We start from the raw sequence: 17,838 nt of genomic DNA on the forward strand, positions 1-17,838 counted from the left end.
AACCAGACAAGTGCAGCACTTTGAAATTGTTATAAAAGATTAAATGATGAAATTCTTTACATATAGAGTCACTCTATTGCCATGAAGAATGTCGGGGTTGATCAAAGTCATGTCTGTAAGGGTCTTTAACAATAGGAGCGACTAGGATGATGTTGTGTACTGTCCAAACATAAGCACAACATCGAGCCCATCAAAATATCGATGGTAGTGACTCTCCCACTCATAGTAGAATCGTGTGTACGCTCTGAGTGGCTAATGTCACGACAAAGACTAGGTTGTGCTTGTGCTTGATTCTCTCCGTATCCATAACTTCCATACCCTACGAAGCCCCATGTCCATAACCTGAAGAAGAACCTGATGCATAATGCCCATGGCCTGATGAAGCACCAGCATAATCAGAACTAATGCTAAGTGACTCCATGCCACTCATAAGCACATCACTATCATATGGATTGTGGGAGCGCTTGGCAGACTTGCCCTTATGCGGCTTCCGCGAGTAAGTCTTATGGCCAGCAGGCTCAGCACTATGATCCATATCTTGGGTAGTATGTGTGTATCCTGCCTCACATGTGAACTGAACCCCAGCACGATGTTGTGAAGCCTCATGGCCACCACCACTACCTCCAGCACCATGGCCACCACCACCACCACCACCACCACCACCACTACCATCATCATCATCGTCATCATCATCATCATCATCATCATCATCATCAGCAACAGCAGCAGCAGTAGCAGAACCACCACCACCATCACCATCGTCGTCTTCATCCTCATCATCAACATGTTGTTGAGTTCCTCCATACGGATGACCTGACCTCGTCCTCCTGACTAAACCTTCTTCAGAGCTACTTTCATTTTCTTCAACATTAGGACAAGGATCTTGTGATGGTGGCTGTGTTGCATCCTCATCCATCTATTGAATGATGCTCTCTATCACTGGATCAGGTTTGGTTGTCTGGCGATCCTCACTTAATTGATCCATCACCAATACCTTATCGGTATCTTCTATCCATGCTCTAACTGGATCTTCATCGTCAAGTAGGTGGTTGATGTCGATTGGGTTGACATCTACATCATCTCCTTCTCTTTCCAGCTCTAAATATTTAAGTCTTGACTTCATGTTGTAATGGACATACACTAGCTTTTCCAACTTTGAATAATCGAGACGATTCCGGGTTTGGTGTGTATCAACCCGAATGTACTCGATTACGTTCGCAGCCACTAGAGGATGCCGTCAGGGATAATACTCGAATTGCAATTCGGGTTAAGTGTGGAGCACTAGTACCCCCATAATTGAGCCACCAATCAGCTGCACAATAATAAATGAAATATTAAAAGACAAAACCTTAAAACAAATTTTAAATGATATAATAAATTAGGTAAACCTAACTTACGGGCGTTGTGTGCTCCTAGCATGGATAGCCATTCTATCAAAGAAACCACGAGTGGTCTCCCGAAAATACTTAGCCTAGAGAGGTATTAAAAAATATATATATTAGTTCCACTTCCACCAATCACTCTATTCTTGGTTTCAATCATTTATACAACTAATTTAGTTCTAACCTCATCCATGGCAAGTGTGGCCTTCACTACATCGGCTCCATTCTTCACAACATTCCTTAGGCACGCAATAGATCCGGTCTACACCCTATATCATTGGAGTATTGGATATCCGGATTCAAATAATATCTTGCACATGGTTTGTAATGGATGGTTAGAAACCTAGAAATTCTAATAATAAATAAATAAATAGTAACTTACTAACTACTAAGTGTTTAAAATGAAACCAAAGTCATATACTTATAAGATTACCTGCCCAATGCACATCTTGAACCAACATATTTTCCCATCGATCGGATATAATCTTCAAATACTTCTTGTTTGATGTTGGATTATTCTCATATATTTTTCTCTTCACACATCCCATGGCATCTACCATCTTACCCATGGTCTGCTCTTTATCCCCATCAACCTCTCGAAGCAGACAAAAGAGTAGCATCATAACATTATAAAGTCGGCCCATTGCAGCCCAAAAATTTGAGGAGGTAACAAGATCTTGAACAAATCTCCCAATTTCAGACCTTGCATAATTGTTAGTCAACCACTCAATAGAGGTGAACATCTGTAGCAGCCCACGCTTTCGGGAAATGAGGCTATCAATTGCAATGTAATTTGTTGCAAATCTTGTTGTTACATGCCTCACTAAATCCCCTTGTGTATAACTCCTCATCAATGCCAAAACCCAACTATGGTTGTAAATAAAGTTAGTGATTTTCCTTGCATTACCAACCAACTTTTGGACCTTGGGCAATTCTCCTATGTCCTTAAACATCAAATCTATGCAATGAGCTGCACATGGTGTCCAAAATAAATGTTGCCTCTTTAACATAAGCAACTGACCAGCTTTCTTGAAATTTGCTGCATTGTCAGTTACTACTTGGACAACATTTTCTTCTCCTATGTCCTCCACAACTTCATCTATTAACTTGTACAAGTAGTTGGCATCTTTGATTTCACTAGATGCATTGACCGACTTGTGGAAGATCGTCCTTCCATCACAGTAGATAAGAAAATTGATGATGGATAATCTTGTTGGTCCACTCCATCCATCACACATGATAGTCACTCCATATAGTGGCCACTTCTCCTTGAACCTCTCTACATACTCATGCACCTCTTGGACAATATCATCCAAGTAAGGCCCAGCAATCTCATGAGGTGTGGGTGGCTTAACATTTTTCCCACACCGCTGAATCTCCTTTACCATGGCCTTGAAGTGGGGATCTTTGGCCTTATGTGGTGGAATCATAGAACTGTGGAACCATCTGGAGATTGCTCTGCCTATCCTTTTACTAAGTGTTTTGGGTTGAAAGCTTTCTTCAATCCTCTGTTGGCTAGCATCCCTTGCTCTATAGACATTAGGATCCATGTCTCTGATATCTGGGCTCTTCTTTCTCTTACCCTTACCACTCTTTGTAAACCGGTCAAACATCCCCTTCACACTGGTTGCTCTACTAAGGCCAACAGGCTGTTTACCCTTACTTAGAGATGGACGACAAGAGGAGCCAACACCAATATCTACAGGGCCCTGGCTGGGTCGAGTTAATTGACTTCTAATCAATTGCTTAGCTCTCCATTGTTGCTCTTTTGCTTCATGTCTTGATTGTTTCATCGCCAATGCCAACTCTGGGTCCTCCTCTGCTTCCATATCCGATCCTTCATAATCTTCAAAATCTTCCATCAAATTTTTCACCAATGCATCAACATCATCATGTGCTTGCTTGGATTTTTTTTTGGAATCTCTAAGGTGTTTTTGCATTGCCCTGCTTAACTCTACAGGGCACTGTGTACACTTGGAAACATTTCCACATCATCCTGCCATGTGCTCTTTTTGCTGAGTTACCCCACCTCCAAGATGTTGAGTGTCACATAAGTTGCACTATGTATGCAATCTATTATTGTTTATTTTGGTACAATAAGACCACCCAATGTCTTGTTGTCGCGGCATCGTCCTAAATACCAAACAAAAGTAGATAACTATATAAGATATATATTAAACAATATTCAAATCCACACATCAATAATTTATTATTTATACAACTATACAAGTATAGACACACATTATGATGCATGTCATGCATTGCATCATCTTCTTTTATTTACTACCTAGCAAAGTTGCCATAAACAATATTTAAACATTTTTATATTTTCTACAACTAGTTACACATTATTTAATTTTTTAAATAATTAAAAAAAATGACATAATGTACTACATATATGAATCTAAGTCTTTGATTCTATTTCAGCCAATTATACATTTTATCAAACTATAATGAAAGAGTATAGATGGAAAAATCAGATTTTTTACATTTTTTTAAGTATTTTATAAATTCAGAAAATACCCAAAAAAAAAAAAAAAATACAGATTTTAGGGTAAATGTATAATCTTCTTGGGATGTCATACATCTATACATAATGTACTCCATATCTTATAAACATTACCATTTGTTTTAAAGTTAAGAAGAAAAAAAAAATAAATTTCATTTTAAAGATGGAATTTTCGGTTTTGGGTAAAAATGGTCAAAGAAACATGGATTTGAAACCAAATCTTTGTAAATGCATACAAATAATGCAATTTCTATGTTTGTTTAACATATTCTCTTTGATTCATACCAAAAAACATACCAATAATCAAAGATTAAAGCAAAAGATTCAAGTTTTTTTCAAAAAACTTACCTAACCCTTCAAGAACAGCTTTTGAATTCGAATGTAGGCTGTTAGATCCACCAAATGATGTGATTTCAGCTCCTCTAAGTTTGTTTTTGGCAAAGAATTGAAAGCCCTCAAGAAATCTTACCCAAAAAGCAAGTTTAAATGTGTTTTTGGAAGGGTTTCTCAAAGCTGGGAAGACCTTTTTTCCGCCTGGACTGCTAGAAATCGAGTTTTGGGTGAAAATGATGAAATGGCCATGTGTTTTTTAAGTTAACGATACGTATCGAGACGTATCGAGTCGTCTCGATATGTATCGGTATGTATCGGTCGATACATATCGATACATATCGAGACGACTCGATACGTCTCGATACATATCGTTTTTTAAATATAATAAAATAATTTTTTTTAAAAACTCTCGGCTGTATCGATACGTATCGATCGTATCGTATCGTATCGATACGTCTCGATACAGTCGAGACATGTACATTTTTTTTAAAAAAAGATACGTCTCGGCCTGTATCGTATCGACCACGACCGATACCGAGACGTATCGGCCGAGACGATACGATACGGACCGAGACTTAAATCCTTGGTTATGAGTAGTCTAATTAGTCTCTACTTGTATTCTAGTTAGTCCTCTACTACCGCAAGGACTGAAGAGTCTTCTAGTCCTTGTGGTATTGTAAGTATAAATTAGTTTATCTATAAATAAAGTGTGGGGAGAGGACTGCCGACATTATGGACTGTTTCTCTCTTTACACCAAGTCTCCTCTCTCCTTTCTTCCTCAATTTTTCTTCTTCTTCTCTCTTCTCCTAGATTGTTAGTACTGGATTTCTGTTTCTGATATTGTTACATGGTAACAGAGCTCCTTTAATCAATACTTGCAACCTCTCCCCCTTCTATTCTGAGAGATGCTATTTAGATTTCTCCCTTATGGTGTGCAGCCACCTTTGCTGCAACTTTTACTATGAATATCTAGTTTATATCAATGAAAAACTAGTTATGCTATCCACGTGAAGAATACTACCTGCTGCTGGCTTTCCCTGGAGTTATTTATACACCGGATTCGATACCTATCAACATAGAGACTCAATTTGTTGCTTCTATTAAAGTTCTTCGATCTGATAATGCACTTGAATACGCTCAACATGAGTTATCTGCCTTCCGTTCTGCTCATAGTATGATCCATCAAACGAGTTGTTCTTATGCATCCCTACAAATAGGGTTGCTGAACGGAAAAATAGACATTTACTAGAGATTGCTCGGTCTCTCAGGATTCATATGCATATTCCTAAACATTTTTGGTGTGATGTGATTCTCAAAGCCTGTTATTTGATTAACCGAAAGCCCTCTTCTATACTAGGTAACCGTTCACCTTTTTCTGTTTGTTTTCAATATCTCTCTTATTTTCATTGCCACCTCGGGCTTTTGAATGTGTGTGCTTTGTTCATAATTTGTGTTGTAATATGGGTACAAGGGTATAATAGTCCAGTAGGGTTAAGTCAGTGTTGCCCTAAGGGTATTATTGTAATCTTGTTCTCCATCATAATATTATAAACTGAGAGGGCCTGTGTCTCATTGACACAAGTTCAATTTCCCAAATATTCCATCATGGTATCAGAGCAAGGAGAAGAATCATCCTTGGGAATTGCGCCCTCCCTATGAAACCCTAAAAAATTTCGCCTCCACCTCTTTCCCTCTCATTTTTTCCGCCTAGCAGCACCGTCTCTCTCTCTCCCGCGACAGCACCGCAACACCACCTCGCCTTCGCCTTCACCTCCGCCTCCCTTTCTATCTCACGCCAGCCCCACTCCACCGCCACTCTCTTCTGCCTCCCTTTCAGCTCCTTTACCTCTCTTCTGCCATCCTCTCTCTCCCGCGACAGCACCGCAACACCACCTCGCCTTCGCCTTCACCTCCGCCTCCCTTTCTATCTCACGCCAGCCCCACTCCACCGCCACTCTCTTCTGCCTCCCTTTCTCAGCTCCTTTACCTCTCTTCTGCCATCCCTCTCTCCCCCGCGACAGCACCGCAACACCACCTCGCCTTCGCCTTCGCCTTCGCCTCCGCCTCCGCCTCCCTTTCTTTCTCGCGCCAGCCCCACACCACCGCCACTCTCTTCCACCACCCTTTCTCGGCTCCTTTTTCGCCGCTTTGTTTTTCCCTTTTTTCTTCCCTTGGTGGTGAGGTGTTTTTTCTCCCACCAAGGGTTCTTGTTGCTACCTAATGACCTAGATATTCTTCTTGGTCTTTGAAGAGTACATGTGGTGATTTTTTTCTTCCCATTTTTTTGAGCAACCAACTATTATGTCGGACCAGGACGAGTCTACTATATCCACCGGACAGGGAGTAGTCCATCAGCGCGAACGTGACTATCCTTCGTTCCATTCCAATTCTGTCAAACTTGATGGCAGTAACTATCTCATATTCTGATGCGGTCAAGGTCCTGCTGTTTGGCTGTTGGTTCTCGTAGTCTTAAGGGCCATCTTATGGGCACTACTGTGAAGCCCATTGTTGATGGTCCTGCTCTTACAAAGTGGGAAACTGATGAATGGCTGGTAATGTCTTACCTTCTTCAATCCATTGATCCTAATATTTCCCAAGCCTATCTTCTTCTTGATTCTGCTGCTGCCATAGTTGTCATGGCGTCGTCATGGCGCTGGAGAAGTGTGCATATCGACCGCCGCTATGGTTGAGGCACACGACCGATATGGCCTCCATGGCGCTGACATGGATGCCATATCACGATATATGGCCATATCGGTTGATATTTGTGTTTCAGTGTATAAAACTTAGATTTTTAAAATTTTATTTTTTTTAAACCATTTAAGAGCTTAAATGCTTTTTCCTTAAGTGTATTGGAGCCTGCAATACACATTAACATAAAAAAATTAAAAAAACATTAAACAACTATACCCTAACTCGAAAATTAGAAATCCAAAGTTACAGAATACAGACTTCTTCGGCTCGAGTGCCCAACACTTCGACGGCGACGCAGTTGAAGTTCTTCACTTCTTCTAAGTTCGAACCCCTCCTTCCTCAGCTCCGGCGGACTACTCAAGCAGGTAAGTAAAGTATATTTTTTTTTTTTTTATTTGGTTCTTCTTCTTCTTCTTCTTCAGTTCCAAGTCCTCCGGCGACTCTTTTTTTTTTTTTTGTATGTGTATTCTTCACTTCCGGCAACCCACTCTCAGAGTTGAGACCACACACACGCAGAGAGAGACAAAGAGGGAGAGACCGAGAGAGTCGACAGAGGGGTTTTTTTCTTTTTTCTTCTTCTTGCCTTGTAGGCTTGCACACAGTCACAGAGAGGGTTTTTTTTTTCTTTTTTCTTTTTTTTTTGATAGGTATTTTTCTTTTTTCTTCTTCTTGCCTTGCCTTGTAAATATCTTCTCTTACTGTTAGAATTTGTAGTTCTTTCTTGCATTAAAGATTATTAATCTGAGCTAGATTTCTCCACTCTATTCATGTAATAGTTTTTTTCTTTCTTTCTTCTTCCTTGTACACAGCCACACACACACACACAGATAGAGATTACAGCCAGTGGCCCAGTAGTCCACCACCACTCATACACACACACACACACACGCAGAGAGAGAGAGAGAGAGAGAGAGACAGAAAGGGAGAGAGAGCAATTTTTTTTTGTTTGGTAAAGCAACACCAACAGCAGCAAGCATCACCACACAATTACACAATCACATATTCACAGCAGCAATTTTTTGATGTTATAGGGTAGATTGTTAATTGTATATATTATAGCATACTAAATGACATTAAAAATAGGGAAAATAAAAATTAAAACATGGTCGCCATGATCGCCATGGCAGGCAATGTGTCGACATATCGATTAGACACCCCTCCACCGACTTGGATCACCGTGACGACGTGACAACTATGGCTGCTGCTATATGGAAAGTTGCCAAAACTACATATTCACAAATGGGCAATCATGCTCAATGCTATGATATTAGACGCAAGATCCATAATCTGCAACAGAAAGATCTGTCTCTTCTTTCAAAGTACTACAACACCATGTGTGGTTATTGGCAGACCTTGGATTTTTATGGGAAATTTACAGCCACCTGTGAGATTGACACTGTTGCATTTCGCAAATGGGAAGATAAGCTACGGGTCTATGATTTTTTGGATGGGCTGAATATGGAGTTTGATCAGATTCGAGCCCATATGCTCAATCGTGATCCCTTCTCTTCTCTTGAGCAGGCGTATGCTATAGTTGCTTCTGAGGATAACCGCCGTAATGCCATGGTTCACACTGTTTCTATGGAGAAATCAGCTCTTTATACCTCTCTAGGCCATGGGACTCCTGCCCAGGGTTCATCTGTTCAGGTGACTGATGGATCCTCTTCTGCTAAGCCTCCTTTGAAATGTGACTACTGTGGAAAGGAGAGGCATACTCAGAATCGCTGCTGGAAGTTACATGGTAAACCAGAGATGCCACCGGCTAAACCTCCTCCACCTGGTCGTGGTCGAGGAAATTCTACAGCTGCAGCTCACATCACGGCTTCTGAAGAGTCCACTGGTGATGCTCCTCTCTCTTCTGATGAGCTTCTTCACCTTCGTCAATTGATGACCAGGTTGGAAACTACTACCTCTGAAGCTTCTCCTAGTGCCAGTGCTGCCTCTGCTACTGTCCTTCCATCGTCCAGTGACTCGCCATGTATTTCTTTCAGTGGCTAGTCCTCGGATAAATTTCCTAATTCTTGGATAATTGATTCCGGGGCCACTGATCACATGACCGGCTCTTCCTCCAATTATTTCCAATATTATCCCTTGTCAGGTACTTACAGGGTTCGTGTTGCTGATGGATCCCTATCCTCTGTTTCAGGACAAGGGTCCATTAAATGTTCTCTTAATTTTTCTCTTTCTTCAATTGTCCATGTCCCTAATTTTTCTACTAATCTCCTATCTATTAGTAGCATCACTAGGGATTTAAACTGTAAAGTAATTTTTTATCCTTCTCATTGTGTGTTTCAGGACCTGGACACAGGTAGTATGATTTGGGGTGGTAAGATAATTGGTGGTCTTTATTTGCTGGACAGTCCTTCGGCTTTATCTACCGTGGCTTCTCTCCCTGGTGCTTCTACTCATGTTTTACCCGAGCTTCACATGTGGCATAGTCGGCTGGGTCACCCTCCATTAGGAGTTTTATCTAAGTTTTTTCCTTCTTTATTTTAACAGTGTAATCCAGACAGCTTTATTTGTGATGCTTGCACTTTGGCAAAGCAAACTAGACATTCATTTCCTTTTTCTGATAATCGAAGTTTAATTCCTTTTCGTGTTATTCATTCTGATGTATGGGGCCCTACCCGTTGTGTGTTTGTTTCTGGGTTTCACTGGTTTGTGACATTTATTGACTGTTTTAGCCGAACTACTTGGGTGCATGTGCTCCATCAAAAGAGTGATGTCTCTCAATGTTTCAAGACTTTCCATAAGATGGGGCAAACCCAGTTTGATGTCAAGATAAAAATTCTTCGCACTAATAATGAGCGAGAATACATGGTTGGTGATCTTCAATCCTATCTTTCTGCTGAAGGGATTATACACCAGACCAGCTGTGTTGATACCCCAGCCCAAAATGGTCTTGCAGAAAGGAAGAATCGACATCTGTTGGAAGTTGCTCAGTCCATGATGTTTGCTATGAATGTTCCTTCACGTTTTTGGGCTGATGCAGTTTTGATGGCTGCTTATCTGATCAATCGATTGCCATCTCGTATGTTGGATGGCCGCTACCCTCTTGATGTTCTTATGGGATCTTCCTCCTTTGTTGTTCCCCCAAAAGTGTTTGGATGTGTGGCCTTGCTCGCAATCACCATATCCATCGTAAGCTGGATCCGAGCGGAATTAAATGCATTTTCTTAGGCTACTCTGCCACACAGAAAGGTTACAAGTGCTATCATCCTCCATCCAGGCGGTTGTTTGTTACCATGGATGTGATCTTTCAAGAAGCTGTCCCATACTACACTACACCTCTTCAGGGGGAGTTTGGGTCTTCAGGTGAAGAGGTGCCATTTGCTATTGCACCCATGGAAGTGCCCATAATAGAAGATGATGTTGAAATAGCTAATGGCATCACTAGTCAAGAGCAGCAATTAAGAGTAGAAGAAGAACCTGCTCCTTTCCATCCCACGGTTTAGGGGGAGCCATCCAAGCCCACGGTTCAGGGGGAGCCATCCAAGCCCACGGTTCTCTCTCCACTGAAGGTGTTTGTCCGTACTAAAAAAAGAAAAAATAAAGAGTAGCATACTAAGACCACCACCATCTCTCCTCACCAATCGGACTCTCTAAATTCAGGTCAACCATCTTTTCCAAATATCCCTGGTAAGTCAACTCCTCCCAGTGATCCGTCTCTTGATTTACCCATCACAGTTAGAAAATACAAAAGGTCTAGTACTCAACATCCTATCTATAATGTAGTGTCCTATGACTCTTTGTCTCCTTCCTTTCATGCCTTTGTTTCTTCTCTGTCATCTGTTTCTATCCCTAACACGTGGCAGGAAGCACAAGCTCATTCGAAGTGGAAAGAGGCTATGAATGAAGAGATGCAAGCGCTTGGAAAAAATAATACATGGACTCTGGTTCTTCTTCCTTCAGGAAAAAAAGTAGTTGGGTGCAAATGGGTGTTTGTCGTGAAGCACAAAGCTGATGGGACTATAGATAGATACAAAGCCTGGCTGGTTGCTAGAGGATTTACCCAAACTTAAGGGATTGACTACCGGGAAACGTTTGCACCAGTGGCCAAGATGAACACTGTAAGAGTGATTTTATCTTATGTTGTGAATCAAGGATGGGACCTTCAGCAACTTGATGTTAAAAATGCATTCTTGCATGGTGAACTGGAAGAAGAGGTCTACATGGATATTCCTCCAGGCTTTGCTTCTCCTCAGACTCAGGGAAAGGTATGCAAACTTAATCGTGCCCTGTATGGCTTGAAGCAATCTCCAAGGGCGTGGTTTGGAAGGTTCCATAAGGGGATGGTGCCAATTGGATTCAAGCAAAGCAATGCTGACCACACTCTCTTCATCAAGAGAACTCCTACACATGTCACTATCTTGATAGTTTATGTTGATGACATCGTTATCACAGGAAGCAATCTTGAAGAAATCTCCTCTTTAAAGCAATTCTTGGGCAAGGAATTTGAAATCAAAGACTTAGGAAAATTGAGATATTTCCTAGGTATTGAAGTTGCTTACTCTGCAAAGGGTATCATCTCTCTCTCTCAGAGAAAATACACTATTAATCTGTTGACTGATACAGGAATGTTAGGTTGCAAGCCTGTTGATACCCCTGTAGAGCCCAATTCTCATCTTAGAAGCAAGGAAGGAGAAGCGGTTGACAGGACCAGCTATCAAAGACTTGTTGGAAGACTCATTTTTTTTGTCTCATACTCATTCAGACATTGCGTTTGCTGTGAGTATGGTGAGTCAATATATGCATGATCCCCATTCCACTCATTTAGATGTTGTGTATCGGATTTTGCGCTATTTGAAGGCTGCCCCTGGAAAAGGTGTTCTCATTTCATGTCACAATCATCTTCACATTGAGTCTTATACAGATGCCGATTGGGTGGGCTGTCCTAATGATAGGAGGTCTACTTCCGGGTACTACACCTATGTTGGTGGAAATCTTGTCACTTAGAGGAGCAAGAAACAGTCAGTCGTGGCTCTTTCTAGTGCTGAAGCGGAATTTAGAGCCATGGCCCATGGAATTTGTGAATTACTTTGGTTGAGAGGGTTACTCCAGGATCTTGGAACTTCACCTGAACTGCCTATGTGTCTCTACTCTGATAATAAATCTGCAATCAGCATTGCCCATAACCATGTTCAACATGATCGCACCAACCATGTGGAGATTGATCGTCACTTCATCAAGGAAAAACTTGAACAGGGTCTTGTTTGTATTTCCTTTGTTCCTTCAGGGAATCAGTTGGCCAATGTACTTACTAAGGGTTTACCTGGTAAAACCTTTGTTTCTATTGTTAGCAAGTTGGGCATAGTTGATATTTAATTATTTATGCACCAACTTGAGGGGGAGTATTGTAATTTGGGTACAAGGGTATAGTAGTCCAGTAGGGTTAAGTCAGTGTTGCCTAAGGGTGTAATTGTAATCTTGTTCTCCATCATAATATTATAAATTGAGAGGGAATGTGTCTCATTGACACAAGTTCAATTCCCCAAATATTCCATCAATTTGCAACCTCAGGTTGATAAGTTTTCTCCCAGGGTTGTCAAGTGTGTTTTTCTTGGTTACTCTAGAACTCAGAAAGGGTACAAGTGTTATGGCCCTTTTACTCAAAGGCAGTTTGTCAATGCTGATGTTACATTTTTTTAGAATACTCCATATTTTCACCTCCTGCCACCAGCCCTTCCTTGACACAGATGTTGTTCGCACACATCCTATTCCTACTCTTGTGCCATTTGATGATGCTCCAACCGCTACCATGTCTGCACCACTGAAAGTGCATCAGCAACGTAAGAAGACAGTGCAACCTGCTTCAGTTCTTCCTAGTACCCAGACTACCACACAATCTAATCCTCTGACTAGAGCTCCTACTTCCTCCTCGTCTCCCGATGACCTACCAGTTATTTTCACAAAGATACCCGTTACACCTTCCATCTTCCTTATATATCTTTGGTTTATCATTATCTGCTCACTCCATCAATAAACCTCATTATGAGGCTTTATTTCATCCTGGGTAGAAAGTGGCTATGGAAACAGAAATGGATGTCTTGATTTCTCATCAGGCATGGACCCTAGTGGATTTACCTTCCTCTAAGGATCTTGTGCAATGTTGTTGGGTGTACACCATTAAGTACAGCTAAAGGCCCGTTTGGTTGTGGAAGATTATACGCCAACCTACGGTGTCAATTACTTTGAGACTTTCTATCATGTTGCTTGCCTTGATTCGGTTTATATGCTTATTTCCTTAGCTGTGAATCATAGTTGCCATGGCGTCCCGGCGACCCAAGGTGTTGGAGAGGGGCCAAAGTCAAGGAGACACCAAGTCATAGTTGTCATGGCGTCGCCATATCGTCGCCATGGCGCCACCATGGCGTCCTGGCGCTGGAGGTCTGTGCATATCGACCCATGCCATGGCGTCCTGTCTCTCTTTCCCTCTTCGATTTCTTCTTCTTGCCTCTCTTTCCCTCTTCGATTTCTTCTTCTTTAATTTTATGTTTCTTCCCCAACCTTAGACCCACTCCCTGCTTCCCAAAATTTCCTATTTTAGCCTTGGACCTTGGTTTAGTAACCTGCAATTAAGACATCCGCCAGATCTGATTTCAGATCTCACCATTCGGTTGCCAGTAGAATTTTGGGGTTATTTCTCGTTGGGATCGGCAGACCTTGGTGCTGCGATTTTGTTCCAGAAATTGTAGGGAGGATTGTCTTCATAAGGAGTTTCCTCTGCTGGAACTACTCCAGTTCACCGCCTCTCTACCTCTCTTTCTATCGTGTTATTGCAAGGTCAAAGAAGACATTAAGTCTCTAAAATTGCAAGTAAGGACAACTTATATTATTTATATAAAACCCCTTATATTCTCTATTGCTATTCTGTTTAACCCATTCAGTTTTCTCTTTAACTCCATTAAATTACAGTTCTGCCACTCCTTTACAACTACAGATTAATTACAATTCTGCCATTGCTCTTTTAAATCTTGATTTATCTACTAGTTTGCCATTCAACTTTGCCATTCAACTTTGGATTTAATTACAATTCTGCCATTGCTCTTATAAATCTTGATTTATCTACTAGTTTGCCATTCAACTTTGCAATTCAACTTTGGATTTAATTACAATTCTACCATGGTCGACATGATCGCCATGGCAACGACGTGTCAATATATCAATCAAACACCCCTCCACCGACTTGGATCGCCATGATGCCGTGACAACTATGCACCAAGTAGGTGACCAAGACGCCCACCTAGGCGACCAAGGTGCCCAAGTCGGCCAAGGCGCCTGGACGCCTAGGCGACGCCTTGACAATTATGTGTGCATTTAGATTGGTCTCTATATCAGTTGGATATCAAGAATGTTTTCTTATATGGTGATCTGCATGAGGAGGTGTATATAGAGCAACCTCCAGAATATGTTGCTCAGGGGAGAATGCCCACAGAGTTTGTAAGTTACACAAGGCAATTTATGGTTTAAAATAATCACCTAGAGCCCAGTTCGATTGTTACTCAGTGCAAATTCTCACAGAGTTATTCTGATCATTTTGTATTTGTTCGTCGTCAGGATTCTAGGTGTAATTGCATTGCTTGTGTATGTCAATGATATTATCATATCGGGGGCTATTGCATCCGAGAATACAGAGGTGAAATTTTATCTAGAATAGCATTTTCAGATAAAAGACTTGGTTGCCCTCATGTATTTTCTTATTATTGAGTACTTCGAAGGAAGAAAGTAATTAGTCTATCACAGAGAAATATTTGTTAGACCTCTTGTCTGAAACATATATGCTTGCTTTCAGACTAGTTGATACTCCTATGGATCCACACTAGAAGTTTGGGACAAATGATGACGAGGAATTTGATGACAAGTACCAGTACAGGTGATGCAGATTCATCACCGAAATAAGCTTGTTTTATTAGGAATAAGTCTAGGGTTGGGTCCCCTGTTTGAGTCTTTGGCTGTTGGTTTTATTTTTTCCTCCCTCCTATTTGAGGGTTGTAGTTTTTCTTCCTTTCCTCTTCGGTAATGAATTTATTATTCACCCAAAAAAAAGTCTAGGGTTGGGTTCTATACATGTTGGGCCTTTGATCCCATGGGTTTCCACTGTAATAGGTCACTTTTATGGACCTAAATTATGGGTAATAGGGTTGCATACGAAATTAGTTGGTTTAGTTCCATACTTAGTTTCATTTTGGTGTTTTTGTTCATAAATTGAACTGGTTCAACCAATGATTCAATTTAAGTGATTTTAGTAGTTTTCTTTTAAGAGTTTAGTGGGGCTGGATTAGGGCTTCTTTTTAGTCTATTTCAGTTTCCTAGTCAGTTTAAGTTACCTAATAGGTTAAGGATTGGGTTAGGCCTTTCCTTTTCAGTGTAGGAGTTTATTTTTTAATCTTTTATATAAAGGTTGTAAGGGGGGCATGTATTGAACACGAATTTTGATATTAATGAAAAGCTTTTGCTGCTCTTCTTCTCCATTGAAGATTTTTGTCTTGTGTTTGATCAAGGGTGGTGGGATCGGTGTTCGATCCAATTGACACCTTGCGGTGGGAAGCACAGGTGGGTTGTTGGTGGGATTGGTGTGTAATCCAATCGACACCTTGCGGTGTGAAGCCCAGGTGGTTTGTTTGGTTCCCTTTGCATCTCCATATTGTTTCTTCATTCAAACAAGCTGCTGTCCAAGTACTGCTTCAACAACTAGTAAGTTTGAATAATCTAATGCTGACTGCTGAGACATGTTATACTGCAGACATAAACTTTTGTAGAACTACTCAGCCTTATCCCAACTGAATGGGGTTGATTACATGGATCCTTGCCCTCCAATCAGCTCTATTCGAAGTCACACTTGATACAAGGCCTAAGCTATGCATGTCTTTTCACACCACTTCTCCTAGGATCATTTTAGGTCTGCCCCTGACTCTTTTAGTTCCTTCAATCTGAATCAAATCACTCCTCGTACTAGAGCATCCAAAGGCCTACGTTGAACATGGCCATGCCACCTCAAATGACTCTCTCATATCTTATCATGTATCGGAGCTACTCCCAAATCAACTGTAATATGATCATTTCTTACTTTATAGTTTATCCTTCCTAGTTTTGTCACACATCCATCTCAGCATCCTCATCTCCACTACATTGAGCTAATCTATATGATGCTTCTTAAATGCCCAACATTTCACACAATACATCATAGCTAGCCATATGACTGTCCCATAAAAATTTCCTTTTTTGTTTTAAAGGAAAACGTTGATCACAAAACATTCTGGATGCACCTCTCCACTTCATCCATCATATTTTAATTCTTTGTGAAACATCATCCTCTATATCACCTTCTTTATTTATGATTGAGCCCAAATACCTAAAGTAATCACTTTGCGGAATCTCCATCTCATCAATTTTCACCACCTCATTATCCGTCCTAGTGTTACTAAAGTTACACACCATATACTTCGTCATCGTTCTACTTGTCTTAAAACCATTTGATTCCAATGTTGATCTTCATAACTCCAACTTGGCGTTAATCCCTGCTTTTGTCTCATCCACCAAAACAATATCATTAGCAAAAAACATACACCAAGAGACCTCATCTTGAATGTCTCTGGTTAAATCATCCATGATGAGCACAAACAAATAAAGGCTTAAAGCTGATCCTTCGTGTAACCTAAATGTAGTTGGGCATTCACTACCCTGCCCCCCCCCCCCCATAGTTGTTACACTTGTCACCGCACCAATGCACCATCATACATATATTTATAAATTTAATTATTCCACATATTTACTTGAAACACTTTTTTTCTTTAGCACTTGCCAAATAAACTCTCTAGGGACTCTGTCATAAATCATAAGCTTTTTCTAGGTCAATAAAGACCATATGGAGATCCTTCATGCAATCTCTAAATATTTCCATGAGTCTGCCTTCGGTTGTCTTTTGTAGTCTATTTGTCTTGCTTTGCTTAGTGCGTAGTTCTTTTGGGCTCATGCCCTTTTTTTCTTGCTAGCCCTTGCCGTTTGGCAGGTCTTTGTAATTGGTTCGCGCTGTTCCCTTCCCCCACCCCCTTTCTTTCCTTTAGTAATGAAATTATTTATTCATCCAAAAAAAAACCTTCAGTTGTAGATCTTCCTGGCATAAAACCAAATTAGTTCTTGGTACTAATAGTTTTCTTGTCTCTTATGAGTTTTAATAATTCTGTCCCATAATTCCATAGTATGATTCATTAGTTTTATGCCTCTATAGTTATCGCAGCTCTGAATATCACCTCTAAACTTTTGTACATCAATTTTTAATTCCTGTGGTCTTTTGGAAACATTGTAACTCTTCTATATTCCACACCAAGTCACCTGTAAGCTCACAAAACAAGAGAATGCCATCCCCAAATCGTAAATCGGAAACCTCCACGTTTCATGTCCAACCAAGAAACCTCTTACAAACTCAAGTAAGAAGCCCCACTAACAACTCACTCAGCACATCAACCACTATTATAAAGATAAAAAGGTTGATACAGGGTGCACTTGCATCAACCATTTGCAGGCTGGAAAGTATCATTTTGGGGATCCATTTATGAGCACAAAGTAACTTAGCCCCAATAATAAACGAACCTATGGGTGGGGCATTTTCGGGGAGTAGCTTTTTCCTAACGTGATGGTTAAAGCGGTGATTTATGAAAAATAAGTTGTTTCATTGCAACCCTTTATCCAACTAACCACCATTCTCCAAAACCTTCTTCTCTAAAGCATAATCCAAAGTTACATTGTCATATGCTTTCTCCAAGTCAACTTTAAAAACAATTCCATTTTCTCCCTTACTCCTAATCACTTCCACACACTCCTAATCACTTCCACACATTCATTAGCAATCAAAGTTAAATCAAGAACTTGTTTTTTCTTTAGAATGCCCCCCTAGTGAATCTGTGTACATTGGTCATGAC

The 17,838-nt window shown here is 40.7% G+C and overlaps 1 protein-coding gene and 1 long non-coding RNA gene across 2 annotated transcripts in view; one reads left to right on the forward strand and one right to left on the reverse strand.

Moving 5' to 3' along the window:
* Window positions 1–17,838, reverse strand: part of LOC122645892 (GPCR-type G protein COLD1) — a 64,699-nt gene that overhangs the window by 16,621 nt on the left and 30,240 nt on the right. The gene's annotated exons all lie outside the window — the stretch shown is intronic.
* Window positions 1–17,838, forward strand: part of LOC122645898 — a 30,167-nt gene that overhangs the window by 6,283 nt on the left and 6,046 nt on the right. The window lies entirely within an intron of this gene.

Source organism: Telopea speciosissima, chromosome 11 (assembly GCF_018873765.1).
Source record: "Telopea speciosissima isolate NSW1024214 ecotype Mountain lineage chromosome 11, Tspe_v1, whole genome shotgun sequence".
Classification (NCBI taxonomy): Eukaryota; Viridiplantae; Streptophyta; class Magnoliopsida; order Proteales; family Proteaceae; genus Telopea; species Telopea speciosissima.